Source organism: Salvelinus fontinalis, chromosome 28 (genome assembly GCF_029448725.1).
Source record: "Salvelinus fontinalis isolate EN_2023a chromosome 28, ASM2944872v1, whole genome shotgun sequence".
NCBI classification, from domain to species: domain Eukaryota; kingdom Metazoa; phylum Chordata; class Actinopteri; order Salmoniformes; family Salmonidae; genus Salvelinus; species Salvelinus fontinalis.
Genome location: NC_074692.1, coordinates 14,092,978 through 14,110,828, shown reverse-complemented (window position 1 = coordinate 14,110,828; position 17,851 = coordinate 14,092,978). Strand labels below are relative to the sequence as shown.

Below are 17,851 nucleotides of genomic sequence, written 5' to 3'. Positions count from 1 at the left end.
GTGGGCTAAAGGCATGCTAAAGCTAGCACAGTGTTAGCCAAAGAGAACCGCATGAATAGCATTACTTCTTCGGTCCTGAGAGTCTCTATTGATCATAGCACAGTGAGGTATAACTGGTCTGTTTAGCAAACGAAACAAGTGAATGTTAGATGTACTAAACGAGAGAGCAAGCTGGCAATTCCATCGTAGGTGGAAGAGCCAGTAGCAGCTGGCTTCCCAGCATCATCAAGCCGTGGAGCTAGTATAGTTGTTAGCTAGCTAGCAACCAGCTTGTGGGCTAAAGGCATGCTAATGCGGGCACAGTGCTAGCTGAAGGAAACCACATGGGTACTCATCTTTGGGTAACATATCTCATACGACTGTAAAGCAGAGAGGCTAAACCGGTCAGTCACAAACTAGTGAATGTAGGTTGTCCTAAATGAGAGAAGGGCCTCGGGTAAAGCATAAGCTAGCTAGCTTTCACCACGTGGTAGCTATTTAGCACAGTGCTAGCCAGAGAAAGTGTGTGCTTTCTTAGTCTCTCGACGAACAAAGTGTTTCTCTCAACCTTCCAACTGTGCGATAGGACAGTCAGTCTAGTCAACACGATCCAAGGGGATGTGGGTTGCACTAAAGGAGGAGAGTTAGCAATTCTACCGTTTGGCCAGGTATAAAAGCAAATTTGGTGGTATAGCTGGCCTTTCAGAGAGCCAGCCGAGTTAGCTAGCCGGAGAATTAGGGAGTAGCTACAGGAGAATTAGGGAGTAGAAAAAGCAAAAGCGCTAATTGTACACAAAAACGTTCCTTTCGTTAGTTGTTCAACACAAAAAGACAAGCGCTGAGGTTCTACGTTCGGCAGCGTTAACCTTGTTGTTCACCTGAGAACAGTTGATCAGGAAGACAGGGATCAAGTCGTGCTGAGGAGAGAGAGAATATCCAGAGGGCACGATGAGTGGCGCCTTATTAAAAGGGAGGGGCTCACCTCATTCGCCACTCAACTTGTCTGTCCCCAACAGACGTTGTGGGATTGGTTCTTACAATAGTGAATCCGCCAATCAGTGAATCCCAGTGTGAGACATCGAAACAAGTATTTGAAAGAGAACCAGTGGAAAGAAATCCATTTGGGAATTGAAGTCTAAAGCAGTCATTGATATCAGAGGATGAAGAGAGCTCTGATGCTTGACTGTAGCCCTTGGGCTACCCTACACAGTGTACTCCAGACCTTCTTATAGAGACTCATGTCAGGGAGAGAGAAAATAAGTAATAAGGGCCAGCCAAGAAACCAGAAAGCCTTGTTCTTTTGTTTGGTGAAAGTGAGGGAAGGACATGAGCAACAACAGGAAAGATGGAAAGTTCTACTTGAGCAGCTGGGAGTCTGGAGTTCTTAACAGTAGCATAGCTTAATCATGACGGGCCCAAGTGCCCCAAAAATTACGGGCCCCTATCACCACCCATATTTCCCTTAAAATGTTAATTATTTTGTTGGTAAGGCTGTGTGTTAATATTACAAAGTATTGTAACAGCAGAGCAGAACCAAATCTAAGGGCACCAAATCTGAAGCTGTTACCAGAGAAGCCGCAATATAGGCAATACATTCAGCACCATGGACGGTGGTCAGAAATTAACCCGTATAAGTCAATCAGCACGGAAAGCACAAAGCGGTCAAAAAACACCCTACTTTATCTGCAAATAATAGGCAATAGCCTATATTATAAAACATAAATATATAGATCAATGTCTTGACAAAAACACCGAAACACAGCTAATGACCCAGAACATGCTCGCCGAAGTTATGCACAGCGTCAAAACTGACATACCGGTATTTCAAATGACCTGCCACCCTGAGTTTGCTATATGAAAAACACCAGCAAATCAATCAAGTTGAGCATTCAAACAGATTGCTTAAATGACAGCATGCCTTTTAACAGTATATGATGCGTATGTGCTTACTATTATGTTATAGCCTAGTTAAACGTATAGGCTATGATGACAATGAAATGGCTCAGCGGCCATGCACCAGAACATAGTTTCCAAAGACAGATCGAGCATAGTCGTAGATTGACAAGCAATATAAATTAATCTCAATAAATCTTGATTTATATAGGCTGTCTGGGTAGCCTGCCCTGTAAAAATATAAGCTTACTCACTCATTTGATTGGCATTTGACGGGCCTTGCGCTCTTCGAAGTCGTTGACTATGGCATTCAAATCCATGGTCCTGGCCCTGGTGTTTTCAATAAACAGAATGGCCAACCCAGTCTCTCCTGTCCCATGCTGCTCCTCAGGTATGATTTCATTATTTTCAGTTTGGAAAAGGAGCGTTCGGGACTGGCTACCGTTACAGGCAGAGTCATAAAAAGGAGCATCGCTGTAACTACTTCCTCAATTGTAGCAGTGACTGAATTGTAATCCACAATGAGCATCTTGGCCATGTCTCAGTGTAGTGTGCTTTGCTATTTCCTTCTAAAACAGGCCCTGAAAGAGAGTAATTGGCTAGGGAAGCTTGCTGATATACCTTTGCTGTAATGTTCAGCCAGCCGGCTGGTGGTCTCATAGAGCGCATCATCATCTGCGTTGGCCAGGGTAGTGGGATGGATGGAGTCAAACAGACTCGATGTTGCCCACAGACTTTTAAATATGTTTGACAGCTGGTGGATAACGATGTCAAGGTTTGCATTAAAGACATTGACTCTAAAACTACTCTCCCCATCCGACAGTCGCTCGTCCTCGCATAGCTCATCAAAATGACGCCTCGCCTTCCTTCTCCAAGTGTCTTCAAATGTGTTCTGAGCTCCCCATTTGCCAGCAAGGGTCCCTGCAGTGACTTTCAAAATCGTGTCGGAATTCGGACAGGACCTCTATCATGTCCTTGAGTAGGCTGACTGCCCTGTGCAGGTCTGCGTCTTTGGCCTGTAGCATTTCGGAGACAACGTTACATTTTCTAAAACTTTAGTCTGCAGAACGACTAATACATTTGAATACATTTTTCCATTTTCCTTTTCAGTGCTGCATCATTCCTCTCGTCCTTCTTGTAACTTGAAAGCACAATCTTGGTGTGGGCCTTTATTACGTCCACATATCTGCATCTCAGGGCGGCAGGGGACTTATATCTAGATGACTAGCGGGTGGGACACAGTCGTTTTAGTTACATTTTCTTTTCTGATGCAAAATCAAATATACCACTCAACATTGACCATCTCTTTATGCTATGCCCGAAGAAGGTGTATAACAGTTCAACAGTATCATAAAACTGTTTAATCTCTGGCACATTTTTGACAGAGTCGTATAGAGTCAGGTTAAGATTGTGCGCTGCGCAATGCACATTAACAGCAAGTGTCTGTTTTTCTGATATTCTGGCCTGCACACCGAATAGACGCAGCTCATGTTAGGAGCTCCATCATACCCCTGCCCACGACATTTTGAAATATCCAGCCCATTATCTTCTATGCTGCACAGGATTTTATGTTGAAGCTCAGCTGCTGATGTGTCAGCAGTCTCCAGAAATCCCCAAAACGACTCTGTGATGGTCAGATCTGTGGCGACATTATTTGCATCCCTTATCACTCTCACATAGCAATACACTTGGCTTAACTGGTCTACTTTGGATACATCCAGTGTGGTGTGCATTAAGGTAGAAAAAAAATGGGGCTTCCTGCATCTCTCTGTCACACTTCACTCACTGACTAAGATATAAATCAGCTCATTTTGAGGACTGAGATAGTTAACGGATCCTGCGGGGCGTTCTAAAGGTTATTTCAGAACTGGGTCATGAAATGACAGCAGTTCAATTATACTGAGAAAATTCCCACTGTCGGCCTGCCCCAGCCTTTCACGGTGCCCTCTGAACTCCAAATTACATGACCAAGTGTGAAAGTTACATTAACTATGCGTTCCAACACATATGGCCGGAAATTTGCTGTGTTACGCACACCTCTCCATTTATGCGTCAATAGTGCCATTGAGCTTCCATTGCTCATATACCAAACAGGCACCCATGTGAATCTGGGATGTCTCATGACATGCTATTTTGGATGTTAGATGCCGCCAATCTCTCACCCCATTGACCCACGCATCAGAGAAGAAAGGGGCACTCCGATCTCCGAACAACCAGCAAGGCTCACAATATGCGCAATCTAGCTTGACCAAATAGCATAGCCATGTAAGTGGTAATTTGATTCCAGCCTTGGTTGTAGTGGTGTAATATGACTCTGAAAAACACCGCCTTTCGTCATCTCTTGGGAATGGGCCAGTAGGCTTACACGAGCCTAATGCAATAATGTGCCATTTAACTTTTGCATCCACATTTGTTGCATAGTTCCCCGTCTGGCGCCTCCCGGGTGGCGCAGTGGTCTAGGACACTGCATCGCAGTGCTAGCTGCGCCACCAGAGTCTCTGGGTTCGCGCCCAGACGCACAATTGGCATAGCGTCGTCCGGGTTAGGGAGGGTTTGGCCGGTAGGGATATCCTTGTCTCAGTATGTAAAATGTAATAAAATGTATGCACTCTACTGTAAGTCGCTCTGGATAAGAGCGTCTGCTAAATGACTAAAATGTAAATATAATTTTAAAAAATGTTGGATAGGTAAAAAGGCTGTCTGTCCCACTTCCACCTGTTTCCTCAGCTGCCACGATTCTAGCCTTGCGCTGCTCTTCTTCCTCCCTGCCCGGCCCAAGGATAGCTTGTCTGTGGTAGTATGGCCTGGCTTGTGCTCAGGGTCGTATCTGCCGATAGCTGACAATCTGTATTAGAGGTTGACCGATTATGATTTTTTTCAACGCCGATACCGATTATTGGAGGACCAAAAAAAGCCGATACCGATTAATCGCCCTATTTTTATTCATTTATTTGTAATAATGACAATTACAACAATACTGAATGAACACTTATTTTAACTTAATATAATACATCAATAAAAATCAATTTAGCCTCAAATAAATAATGAAACATGTTCAATTTGGTTTAAATAATACAAAAACAAAGTGTAGTAGAAGAAAGTAAAAGTGCAATATGTGCCATGTAAAAAAAGCTAACGTTTAAGTTACTTGCTCAGAACATGAGAACATATGAAAGCTGGTGGTTCCTTTTAACATGAGACTTCAATATTCCAAGGTAAGAGGTTTTAGGTTGTAGTTAATATAGTATTTATAGGACTTTTTCTCTCTATACCATTTGTATTCCATATACCTTTGACTATTGCATGTTCTTATAGGCACTTTAGTACTGCCAGTGTAACAGTATAGCTTCCGTCCCTCTCCTCGCTCCTACCTGGGCTCGAACGAGTAACACAACGACAACTGCCACCCTCGAAGCAGCGTTACCCATGCAGAGCAAGAGGAACAACTACTCCAAGTCTCAGAGCGAGTGGCGTTTGAAACGCTATTAGCGCGCACCCCGCTAACTAGCTAGCCATTTCACATCGGTTACACCAGCCTAATCTCGGGAGTTGATAGGCTTGAAGTCATAAACAGCGCAATGCTTGAAGCACAGTGAAGAGCTGCTGGCAAAACGCACTAAAGTGCTGTTTGAATGAATGCTTACGAGCCTGCTGCTGCCTACCATCACTCAGTCAGACTGCTCTATCAAATATCAAATCATAGACTTAATTATAACATAATAACACACAGAAATACGAGCCTTTGGTCATTAATATGGTCGAATCCGGAAACTATCATTTCGAAAACAAAACTTTTATTATTATCGCATATACCCTGACTCTGCGTGCAATGAACGCAAGAGAAGTGACACAATTTCACCTGGTGTAACGGCTTTCCTCTTCCTCTTCATCCGAAGAGGAGGAGCATGGATTGAACCAAGACGCAGCGGTGTGATACGACATGATATTTAATAAACAAAACAGAAAACACGACGAACACTTGAATAATTACAAAAACAATAAACGACGTAGACAGACCTGGACGACGAACTTACATGAAACACGAAGAACGCATGAACAGGAAAACTGACTACATAAAACGAACGAAGAAACAAAACCGAAACAGTCCCGTGTGGCGTAACATACACAGACACTGACACAGGAGACAACCACCCACAACAAACACTGTGAAAACACCTACCTTAATATGGCTCTCAATCAGAGGAAATGAAAACCACCTGCCTCTAATTGAGAGCCATATCAGGTCACCCTTTAACCAACATAGAAACACATAACATAGACTACCCACCCAATCTCACGCCCTGACCGTCTAACACATACAAAAACTAACAGAAAACAGGTCAGGAACGTGACACCTGGTTAATATTGCCTGCTAACCTGGATTTCTTTTAGCTAAATATGCAGGTTTAAAAATATATACTTCTGTGTATTGATTTTAAGAAAGGCATGGATGTTTATGGTTAGGTACACGTTGGAGTAACGACAGTCCTTTTTCTGTGAATGCGCACCGCATCGATTATATGCAACACAGGACATGCTAGATAAACTAGGAATATCATCAACCATGTGTAGTTAACTAGTGATTGTGATTGATTGATTGATTGTTTTTTATAAGATAAGTTTAATGCTAGCTAGCAACTTACCTTGGCTTCTTACTGCATTCCCATAACAGGCAGGCTCCTTGTGGAGTGCAATGAGAGGCAGGTGGTTAGAGCGTTGGACTAGTTATAACTGTAAGGTTGCAAGATTCAATCCCCGAGCTGACAAGGTAAAAATCTGTCGTTCTGCCCCTGAACAAGGCAGTTAACCCACCGTTCCTAGGCCGTCATTGAAAATAAGAATGTGTTCTTAACTGACTTGCCTAGTTAAATAAAGGTGTAAAAAACAGTTTCCGATTGTTATGAAAACTTGAAATCGTCCCTAATTAATCGGCCATTCCGATTAATCGGTCGACCTCTAATCTGTATCCTACCCTGTTTAAAGTTGCTTCTTCTGGCACAATGGAACAGCTTGGCCTTGGCTCACTTGACCTGCTAAAAGCTGCTGGCGATGATAAACCTACATCCTCTTCTGGTCCCGCTACATTTCTTGTGCTAACATTGGCTGCACTTGAACTGCATTTGAAAAAGGAATCTAATTTAACTAATTTTGATACCTCCTTTGCTTTCTCATTTTTGTCCTTCCTCTATTGGGCTCGACATATGTGTTGATACATTGTTGAGTTTTAAATCCGTAATTTTCTATTCTCAACTTTCTCTTTATATTTTATTTTTGTTGGCCATTGTTTCTTGATAGCTAGCTCAACTGTTGCTTAAAACGATGACAGAAACAACAACGCTTTGGACCAATCAATTGGTCAAAAGAACAGACGACTCTCGACGACCAACCTTCTATTGCTGAGTCACTCACTGTTGTGCAGCACGTCATCAGAGTGCGCAGCTGAACACTTCATGCTGGAAAACACCCAGTTTGTTATGTTTGATTAAAACAAAACTGCTATTAAATAAGAATACCAACCTTATTTTTGCGTGGATTCCGTAGCGCGTTTAGCTTTTAACAATTAAGAAACACCGCTAACCAAACAACAGTGCTAATGGCTGTACTGCAGTCACCGGTCGTCGTCATGGGAAAGACGCATTGTTAAAAACTCTTGAAAACAAGAGTAAAAGCCAACCTGGATACCAAGGAAATCCTGAGGGAAATCGACGAGTACCAACAGCTTTACGCTATGAAGGAACAACATGCTCCATCATGGAAAGATCCGACTACCTCACAAAAGAACTCTAACCCGACAAAAAAAGAAAAACAGATTCATCTACAGACACGGACGATCTACTTACTGTTGAAGTAGAGGCTAGTGCTCTGACTGGAATTCATGCAACACTGGAAAAGTTGTGTGAGGAGGTAGCAGGGCTGAGTGGGAGTTTGGAGTTAAGCAAGAGTTAAATTCTCACGCTCCAAGGAGAGAACAAGGCACTCACATCCAAGGTAAAAATCCACGATTACAACATGGATTTTCTACTCAGGGAAAACAGGGGGATGAAGGAGTCGCTGCTAGACATACAAAGTTGTAGCATGCGTGAAAATCTAATATTTTCTGGGATTCCTGAGGGCGCATCCAATAATCCAGAGGGTGCGATCAGAGAATTCATGCAATCCCCCTTGAAACTTCCTCTAGAGACTGGAAACAAGGTGGCTTTCCACCGTGTACACAGACTTGGAGCTCGGAGGGCCAAGGGTCCCCAACTGATCATTGCAAAATTTTAACACTACCAACAAAAGAAGCTGATCAAAAGCAGGGGAAGGGAGCTTAACGGTACCAAATTCGGTCTCAATTACCAATTTCCACGGGAGATAAACGAACGTCGCAAGAGACTGAAATCCTGTACAGAGGAAACAGAGGGAGAAGGGTAAGCGTGCCTTTCTCATTGTGGATAAACTTTTTATAGATGGACAGCTATTCTGAGACAGCTCCATAACACAATTGCTGTAGTAAATTATACAGGCACTTCAGGTTACGAAAAAAAGAAAGTATGGGAACTGTAAAAATATCTAAACACTATGAAGCGGATATGAACACACAGGTACTCAATTACATGTTCACTTACACATATGGACTTATAAATACACATACACACTTGATCTCGCTCTCTCCTCTCACTCCCTCTTTCTCTCTGTTCTCTTCTCTTCTCTCCCTGTCTCACCTCTCTCTATTGTCGAACTATTCTATAATTTGTTTCTTGTTTGTCTATCTTTTCTATGTCTTTGTCTACATGTTTATATATGTTTACAACAAGCAAGGGGAAGATATCAGAATAGGGACATTGGGGAATAATAACATGTTGTACGGGATACTTTTGTACTGTAGTGATGTCGTCTCATAGTAATGCAAGGTCTCTTTCATGATCATGTGAAACGTCAATTGCTATGGAAATGCTGGGATGTGTTTTTCAATGATGTTAAAGGTAATTATGATGCAACTATGATGGTGATACGATATGGATTACAATTATCATCATGAATATTAAGGCTATACGCACTACATGTTACACACATAGACACTTAACCATGCAAATTGGCAGGGTTATTATTTATTTGGACATCACACATTATAGTCTTACTCTTATACAGACATCGTACACACTATCACTAAATCACATCCAATATCATACACATCAACTTACTCAGATTTACCACACACATATCTTATCTCAATTTTCTAACATCTGTGGCATTGGCTCACAGGCAAACAGGCAAGGGAATAAAACATATATTGCTAGAACCTATTTCTTGAATTCTAAATGTCAGACATTTGAAAGCTCTAATTTTGACTGTCATAATACCTGTGATGGCAGTAACATTAGAAGCACTAATTATGGTCAATTTAGACTGCAATAGTATCTAGTTATGGTAAGGGGTGAAATAGGTATAACCAGTTATAATTGTAATGGTTTAGCAGATTATAAAAAAAATGAAGATCTGTCTTTACGTGGCTAAAAGAAAAGGAATATAACATATACTGTTTACAGGAAACTCACTTTACATCCTTTACATGAAGTTGCGTGGAAAAAGGAATGGGGTGGTGAAATAATTTTCTGTCATGGATAAAGGAACTCAAAAGGTGTGATGATATTAATTAACAAAAATGTCAATCTGAATGTGCAAATAGTTAGGAATGATTCGCAAGGAAGGTGGATATTTTTTACTATGAAAGTGGACAAAAAAGAGATTTGGCTCATTAATCTATATGGTCCATATCAGGATGATCCATACTTCTTCGAAAATATTTATACCAATTTATTGAACTTACAGACAACAAATGATCAAATCATTATGGTCGGAGACTATAACACAGTGTTAAGTACATCAATGGACTGTAAAGGAAATCACTCTACAAACTATCATCACTGTGCCATAAGGAAATCACAAGTATTATGGACACATTAGAAATAGTGAATATTTGGAGACAAAAAAAACAGACCTAGTGAGATATACATAGAGGAGACTTAATCAAGCTAGTCGTCATGACGACTTTCTTCTCTCTTTCATCAAAGCTTTAAAAAGTTTTAATAGGAGACAGAATGCGATCAGATCATCATCTACAGTGGCTTGCAAAAGTATTCACCTCCTTGGCATTTTTCCTATTTTATTGCCTTACAACCTGGAATTAAAATAGATTTTTTTTGGGGGGGTTGTATCATTTGATTTACACAACATGCCTATGTTTTATGTTTTATTGTGAAACAAACAAGAAATAAGACAAAAAAACATAAAACTTGAGCGTGCATAACTATTCCCCCCCCCAAAGTCAATACTTTGTAGAGCCACCTTTTGCAGCAAATACAGTCTCTTGGAGTATGTCTCTATAAGCTTGGCACATCTAGCCACTGGGATGTTTGCCCATTCTTTAAGGCAAAACTGCTCCAGCTCCTTCAAGTCGGATGGGTTCCGCTGGTGTATAACAATCTTTAAGTCATACCACAGATTCTCAATTGGATTGAGGTCTAGCCTTTGACTAGGCCATTCCAAGACATTTAAAAGTTTTCCCTTAAACCACTCGAGTGTTGCTTTAGCAGTATGCTTAGGGTCATTGTCCTGCTGGAAGGTGAACCTCCATCCCAGTCTCAAATTTCTGGAAGACTGAAACAGGTTTCCCTCAAGAATTTCCCTGGTTTTTGCGCCATCCATAATTCCTTCAATTCTGACCAGTTTCCCAGTCCCTGCCGATGGAAAAACATCCCCACAGCATGATGCTGCCACCACCGTCCTTCACTGTGGGGATGGTGTTCTCGGGGTGATGAAAGGTGTTGGGTTTGCGCCAGACTAGTGTTTTCCTTGATGGCCAAAAAGCTAAATTGTTGTCTCATCTGACCAGAGTACCTTCTTCCATATGTTTGGGGAGTCTTCCACGTGCCTTTTGGCGACCACCAAACGTGTTTGCTTATTTTTTTCTTGAAGCAATGTCTTTTTTCTGGCCACTCTTCCGTAAAGGCCAGCTCTGTGGAGTGTATGGTTTAAAGGACAGATGGACAGACAGATACTCCAATCTCCGCTGTGGAGCTTTGCAGCTCCTTCAGGGTTATCTTTGGTCTCTTTGTTGCCTCTCTGATTAATGCCCTCCTTGCCTGGTCCATGAGTTTTGGTGGGCGGCCCTCTCTTGGCAGGTTTGTTGTGGTGCCATATTCTTTCAATTTTTTTAATAATGGATTTAATGGTGCTCCGTGGGATGTTCAAAGTTTCAGATATTTTTTTATAACCCAACCCTGATCTATACTTCTCCACAACTTTGTCCCTGATTTGTTTGGAGAGCTGCTTGGACTTCATGCTGCTGCTTGCTTGGTGGTGCCCCTTGCTTAGTGGTGTTGCAGACTTTGGGGCCTTCAGAACAGGTGTATATATACTGAGATCATGTGACAGATCATGTGACTCTTAGATTACACACAGGTGGACTTTATTTAACTAATTGTGTGACTTCTGAAGGTAATTGGTTGCACCAGATCTTATTTAGGGGCTTCATAGCAAATGGGGTGAATACATATGCATGCACCACTTTTCCGTTTTTATTTTTATTTATTTTTTTAAGGTATTTTTAAATTTCACTTCACCAATTTGGGCTATTTTGTGTTTGTCCATTACATGAAATCCAAATAAAAATCAACTTAAATTACAGATTGTAATGCAACAAAATAGGAAAAATGCCAACGGGGATAAATACTTTTGCAAGGCACTGTAATTGGCCTTCACATAACTCTTATAGAATTTCCATGTGAACGGGGATAATGGACATTTAATCAAAGTTTACTGGAGGACAACTTATTTTTAACTAAGACAAAATAATTTATAACTGAATTTTCCCAGTATAGTATAGGAACAGCAAATCCACTTATTGTTTGGGATACCTTAAATTTACCTTCAGATGTCATTCAATTCAATATTCATCAATAATAAAAAGGCAGTTTCTGGCTAAAGAGACAAAGGAAACACATTAACTAATAGTAAAGATAGATAGGTAATAAAAACGATAATACAGAGATACAAAGTCCTTTAGAGGAAAAACAAAAAGAACTTGAACTTATTCAAGAACCATCTAATATTACAAAAATAAAGCAAACTGGATGGAATATGGAGAAAATGCACAAAATTCTTCCTGAATCTCCAACACAGGAACGCTAACAAAAATAATTTGCAGAAACTCGTTACTGAAGACGGAGTCATCTATGATTCTCTGAATGATATTTTAAAAGAGGAAGCTAAATATTTTAAGCATATGTTCTCTTTTTCGTCTCGTCCTCTCCCACCGAATGAAGATTACGGTAAGGAATTCTTTCCAAATAATACAAAAAATTGAAAATGAACAAATGTACAGAATGATCAGTGCGAAGGCCAAATTACAGAGGAATAACTTTTTGAGGCTATTAAATCCTTTCAGTCTGGAAAACCCCCAGGGTTTGATGGCATACCGGTAGAGATATATCAAGCCTTGATATACTCAAAGCTCCATTGTTAGATTGTTTTAACTACTCCTATAGAAATTTAATCTGTCAGGTACTCAGCAGGAACGTCTGATTTTACTATTAATAAAACAAACCCAGATGGCAAACATAAAGATCCAGTCTAAAACAACTGGAGGCCCCTTACACTTCAATGTTGTGATGCAAAATGACTTACGAAATGCATAGCACTCATAATTAAAAGGGTTTTACTAGGTATTGTTCATCCTGATCAGACAGGTTTTTTACAAGAACGATACATTGGAGATAATATACGACGACTTCTATAAATAATAGAACATCATGACACATCTAAGAAGCCAAGCCTGGTATTTATAGGAGATTTTGAAAAGGCATTTGACAAAGTAAGACTGGATTTTATTTATCAATGCCTGGATTTTTATCCAGGCATTCTCTTATAAAACATGTAAAAGTAATGTATAGCAACCCCAGGTGTAGAATAGTAAATAACGGCTACTTCTCACAGTTTTGAATTGTGAAGAGGAGTTAAACAGGGGGGTCCGCTGTCACCATATCTATTTGTTATGGCAATCGAAATGCTAGCTATTAAAATCAGATCCAATACCAACATTAGAGGATTAGAAATCCAAGGCTTAAAAACAAAGGTGTCCATGTATGCAGATGACTCAAGTTTTATATTAAGTCCGCAAGCTAGATCCCTGCAACGTCTCATTGAAGATCTAGATAACTTTTCTGGACTAAAACCTAAATATGATAAGTGTACAATATTAGTTATGGGTTCTTTAAAAAATACTGCTTTTACATTACCCTGCAGTTTACCTATAAAATGGGCTTACAGTGAAGTAGACATACTTGGTATTCATATCACAAAATATACAAATAAGCTCCACAATGAATTTCAATAGAAAATGGAGAGGAGAGGAGAGAGGTAAATACCTGTCTATTTATGGAAAAATTGCCCTGATTAACTCCTTAGTCATATCTCAGTTTACTCACTTATGGCGCTGCCTACTCCGTCTGATTCATTTTTCAAATCATATGAGCAAAAAATATTTAGCTTTATCTGGAACTCTAAACCAGACAAAATTAAGCTGCCAATCTATATAATGAATATGAATTAGGTGGGTTGAGATGATTAAATATAAAAGCACTAATCCTCTCTCCAAAAGCTTCACTTACTCAAACGTTTTACTTGAACCCTAAATGGTTCTCAAGGAGATTACGAAGATAAGCTCATCCATTGTTTAAAAATGGCCTTCTTGCCTTTGTGCAGATTGCCATGTCTCATTTTCGATTCATTGAAAGTGATACTTTTTTCAAAGTATCTCTCTTTTTCAAACAAGCATCGCAGAGCTGGCTACAATTTCAAGTTCATCCCCCTGAAAATATAGAACAAATATTACAACAAATATTATGGCTGAACTCAAATGTGCTGGTTGATAAAATACCAGTATTTATGGGAAAAATGTTTGAAAAGGGTATTGTGTTCTTAAATTATTTTGTAAATTGGAATGGTAGAGTTATGTCTTTCATGGAGTTATCAGAATTGTACGGGAAGGTCTGCTCAATCCAAGAGTACGACCAATTGATTACAGTATTAACCCAAAAATGGAGGAGACAGGTGACAGAGGGAAGAGGTAGGGAACTGGTCTGTCTGCACAATATAAAGGATTAAAACTGGCAGAGGAATAAAAATAGGAAAGTATACCAGTTTCATTTGAGAACCAGTATGTTGACAACTGTGCCATACAGATTGCAAAATAGTTGGGAAGAGATTTTTAATGTACCGATTCCATGGTACAGGGTGTATGAGTTGATATATAAAACAACGCAAGATTCAAGACTTCGTGCTTTTCAGCTAAAATTATTATATAGAATTCTTGCCACCAACAAAATGTTGAATATTTGGAGCATAAAATCATCAAATCTCTGAAGATTTTGTTGTGAGGATACAGAATCAATAGACCATTTATTTTAGTATTGCCCTCAGGTAGGTAGCCTGTTTCTGATCTAAAATTGACCCAGAAATAGTACTGTTAGGAGATCTGGAGAGACCGGGTCAGTCAATTACTAATATACTAATACTCTCAGTAAAAATATTGATCTTTAACTCGCAATCTGTGGATTCTATTCGATTAGATAGATTGAAAATGTACGTTAAACCTCACAGCATAGTTGAAAGATATAATCTCAGCAAAAAAAGAAACGTCCTCTCACTGTCAACTGCATTTAAATTCAGCAAACTTAAAACCTGTAAATATTTGTATGAACATAACAAGATTCAACAACTGAGACAAACTGAACAAGTTCCAAAGACATGTGACTAACAAAAATGGAATAATGTGTCCCTGAACAAAGGGGGGGTCAAAACCTAAAGAAACAGTCAGTATCTGGTGTGGCCACCAGCTGCATTAAGTACTGCAGTGCATCTCCTCCTCATGGACTGCACCAGATTTGCCAGTTCTTGCTGTGACATGTTACCCCGCTCTGACATGTTACCCCACTCTTCTAACAAGGCACCTGCAGTTCTACATTTCTGGGGGGAATGGCCCTAGCCCTCACCCTTCAATCCAACATGTCCCAGACGTGCTCATTGGGATTGAGATCCGGGCTTTTCGCTGGCCATGGCAGAACACTGACATTCCTGTCTTGCAGGAAATCACGCACAGAACGAGCAGTATGGCTTTTGGCATTGTCATGCTGGAGGGTCAAGTCAGGATGAGCCTGCAGGAAGGGTACCACATGAGGGAGGAGGATGTCTTCCCTGTAACGCACAGCGTTGAGATTGCCTGCAATGTCAACAAGCTCAGTCCGATGATGCTGTGACACACTGCGCCAGACCATGACGGACCCTCCACCTCCAAATCGATCCCGCATCAGAGTATAGGCATCGATGTAACTCTCATTCCTTCGACGATAAACGCGAATCTGACCATCACCCCTGGTGAGACAAAACCGCAACTCGTCAGTGAAGAGCACTTTTTGCCAGTCCTGTCTAGTCCAGCGACAGTGGGTTTGTGCCCATAGGTGATGTTGTTGCCTGTGATGTCTGGCGAGGACCTTTCAACAGGCCTACAAGCCCTCGGTCCAGCCTCTCTCCGCCTCTTCCGGACAGTCTGAGCACTGATGGAGGGATTGTGCATTCCTGGTGTACTCTGGCAGTTGTTGTTGCTTTCCTGTACCTGTCCCGCAGGTGTAATGTTCGGATGTACCGATCCTGTGCAGGTGTTGTTACACGTGGTTTGCCACTGTGAGGACGATCAGTTGTCCGTCCTGTCTCCCTGTAGCGCTGTCCACCAGTACGGACATTGCAATTTCTTGCCCTGGCCACATCTGCAGTCCTCATGCATCCTTGCTGCATGCCTAAGGCACGTTCACACAGATGAGTAGGGACCCTGGGCATCTTTCTTTTGGTGTTTTTCAGAGTCAGTAGAAAGGCCTATTTAGTGTCCTACGTTTTCATAACTGTGACCTTAATTGCCTAAGCTGTTAGTGTCTTAACGACCGTTCCACAGGTGCATGTTCATTCATTGTTTATAGTTCATTGAACAAGCATGGAAAACAGTGTTTAAACCCTTTACAATGAAGATCTGTGAAGTTATTTGGATTTTTACGAATTATCTTTGAAAGACAGGGTCTTGAAAAAGGGACGTTTCTTTTTTTGCTAAATTTAGATGGATTAAATAATTGTTTACTGAGTTTATGTTGCTTAGAAATCTGAAGAGGGTGGCCAGCAGAGATAAGTGGGATGGGTTGAGGGAAACTGAGGGTTGGGATGTGGAATTGGGAGTGGAGTTGCTGGGCGAGAGATAGAATGGTCAAAAATAAAGTTAAAAAAAATTAATCAAAATATAATCAAAAGTAAGTTTGAATGACACTGAGAGGCGATGTTTTTACAGCTAATGTCGGTTTGCCTGAGGCTGATGCCGTGCAGGTGTTTGTACACATGCATATACACACACTTCAAATGCACACATACATGGACACACATATGTAAATAGTGCCAGACATGCACTCAAACATATATAGTTGGCCTTGCTGTTTTGATTTTAGTTGTCCTTGATGTCCTTTTTTTTTTTTTTGCATTGTTGGTTTCTTGAAAAATAAATAAATAAGAACAACGCTTTGGAGAGAATTTGCACAATGAATCCCAGAATGCATTTCATTATATTAACATGGTATTGAAACTATTGAATAATATGATTTATTTAGCAAATTATAATAATTTTGCTGGTGAACCCATCAATGAGATCATTTATCATATAGCCTACGTTAAAGAAAGATCTTCTCGTCAAATCGTAGATGTGATGGACCCGTGTCAACAATTAATATTTGAGGATGGTGGGATGGTATTCATATTACATATGGGGCCCGCGGCTCCGCAGATCCGGGCCTGTCACCGGGCCCATGTACGTCGCGGGCCCTGGTGTGACCGCACAGGCACAAGCTACGCCACTGGTTCTTAAGCTGCATCAGACAAGCAGTGATGCAGGGAGAGGAGAGCTCCGGAGGAGCTGGCTATCTGTCACACAAGCCCTTTTACTTGAGGATACACTCTCTGTTCTGTGAATGATGAATGCTTATTCATGTATTTTATATCTGACAGTAAAGAAACAACTTTTAAATTGAAAAACATATTTTATGAATTAATCTCAATTCGTCTCATTGAAGTAGTAAACTGCTAATGGGAGTTTGCTCATAATATCTGCTTTAAAAATAGATTAATTGTCTACTCCATATGCTTTTAGAATCTTTGTGTGTGTGTGTGTGCATCTGTTTTTGTGTTTGATGCACTCCTGCAGCTGCCGGCCACACCTCTGAATGACCTTCGTGGTTGTGTGTGTATGTGTTTTGTATTTGTGGTGCTAAACTGGCGGATCAAAGAGTAGTTGCTAGTGAAGGGGCGAGTCAGCCAGCTAATGCGATGACGAGCTGTGAAGCCCTGCCTCTTTCAATGTCATGCAATTGGCCCAGTGATTTCCTCTGAAAGGCCATTTTTAAAACAGATGGTTTTGAGTTTTCATGTTATCAGTGGGGACCTGCCTTCCTTTCTCTTGCTGCCATCTGTTGGTTCTACATTCTGTTGGTCCTATGTAGCCATGGGCAGGTAATCTAAGGGCCTGTATTGCAACCCTCCTTCCACACATTTAAGATGTGCCCCTGCCCACCTCCTTTCTCCTTATGTAGTTGGGAATAAAGAGTATGGATGAACAGTGAAGCTTACATCTTATTTTTCAAAGAACAAACGCTAGATAAAATGTATCAGGGGGACACACAACACTGTAGTGCATCTCATTTTGGTCCATTTTAGGGTGAAAATAAAAGACAACCTACAGTACAATACAGTTTGAAAAGTGTGTGTGTGTGTACTTGTTCTCCTACCTTAGCATGACCTCAATATCCTGACAAGGTAGGAAAACAAGAACTAAAAAGTCAGGACTTTTTCCATGTCCTAAATTTGTTCAAATGCTATTTTAAGCTTAAGGGTTAGGTTTCGGGGTTAAGGT

At 40.7% G+C, this 17,851-nt stretch overlaps 1 protein-coding gene across 2 annotated transcripts in view; it reads left to right on the top strand.

The window, feature by feature from the left end:
• Nucleotides 1-17,851, top strand: part of si:dkeyp-14d3.1 (transmembrane protein 132C) — a 223,031-nt gene that overhangs the window by 179,472 nt on the left and 25,708 nt on the right. The gene's annotated exons all lie outside the window — the stretch shown is intronic.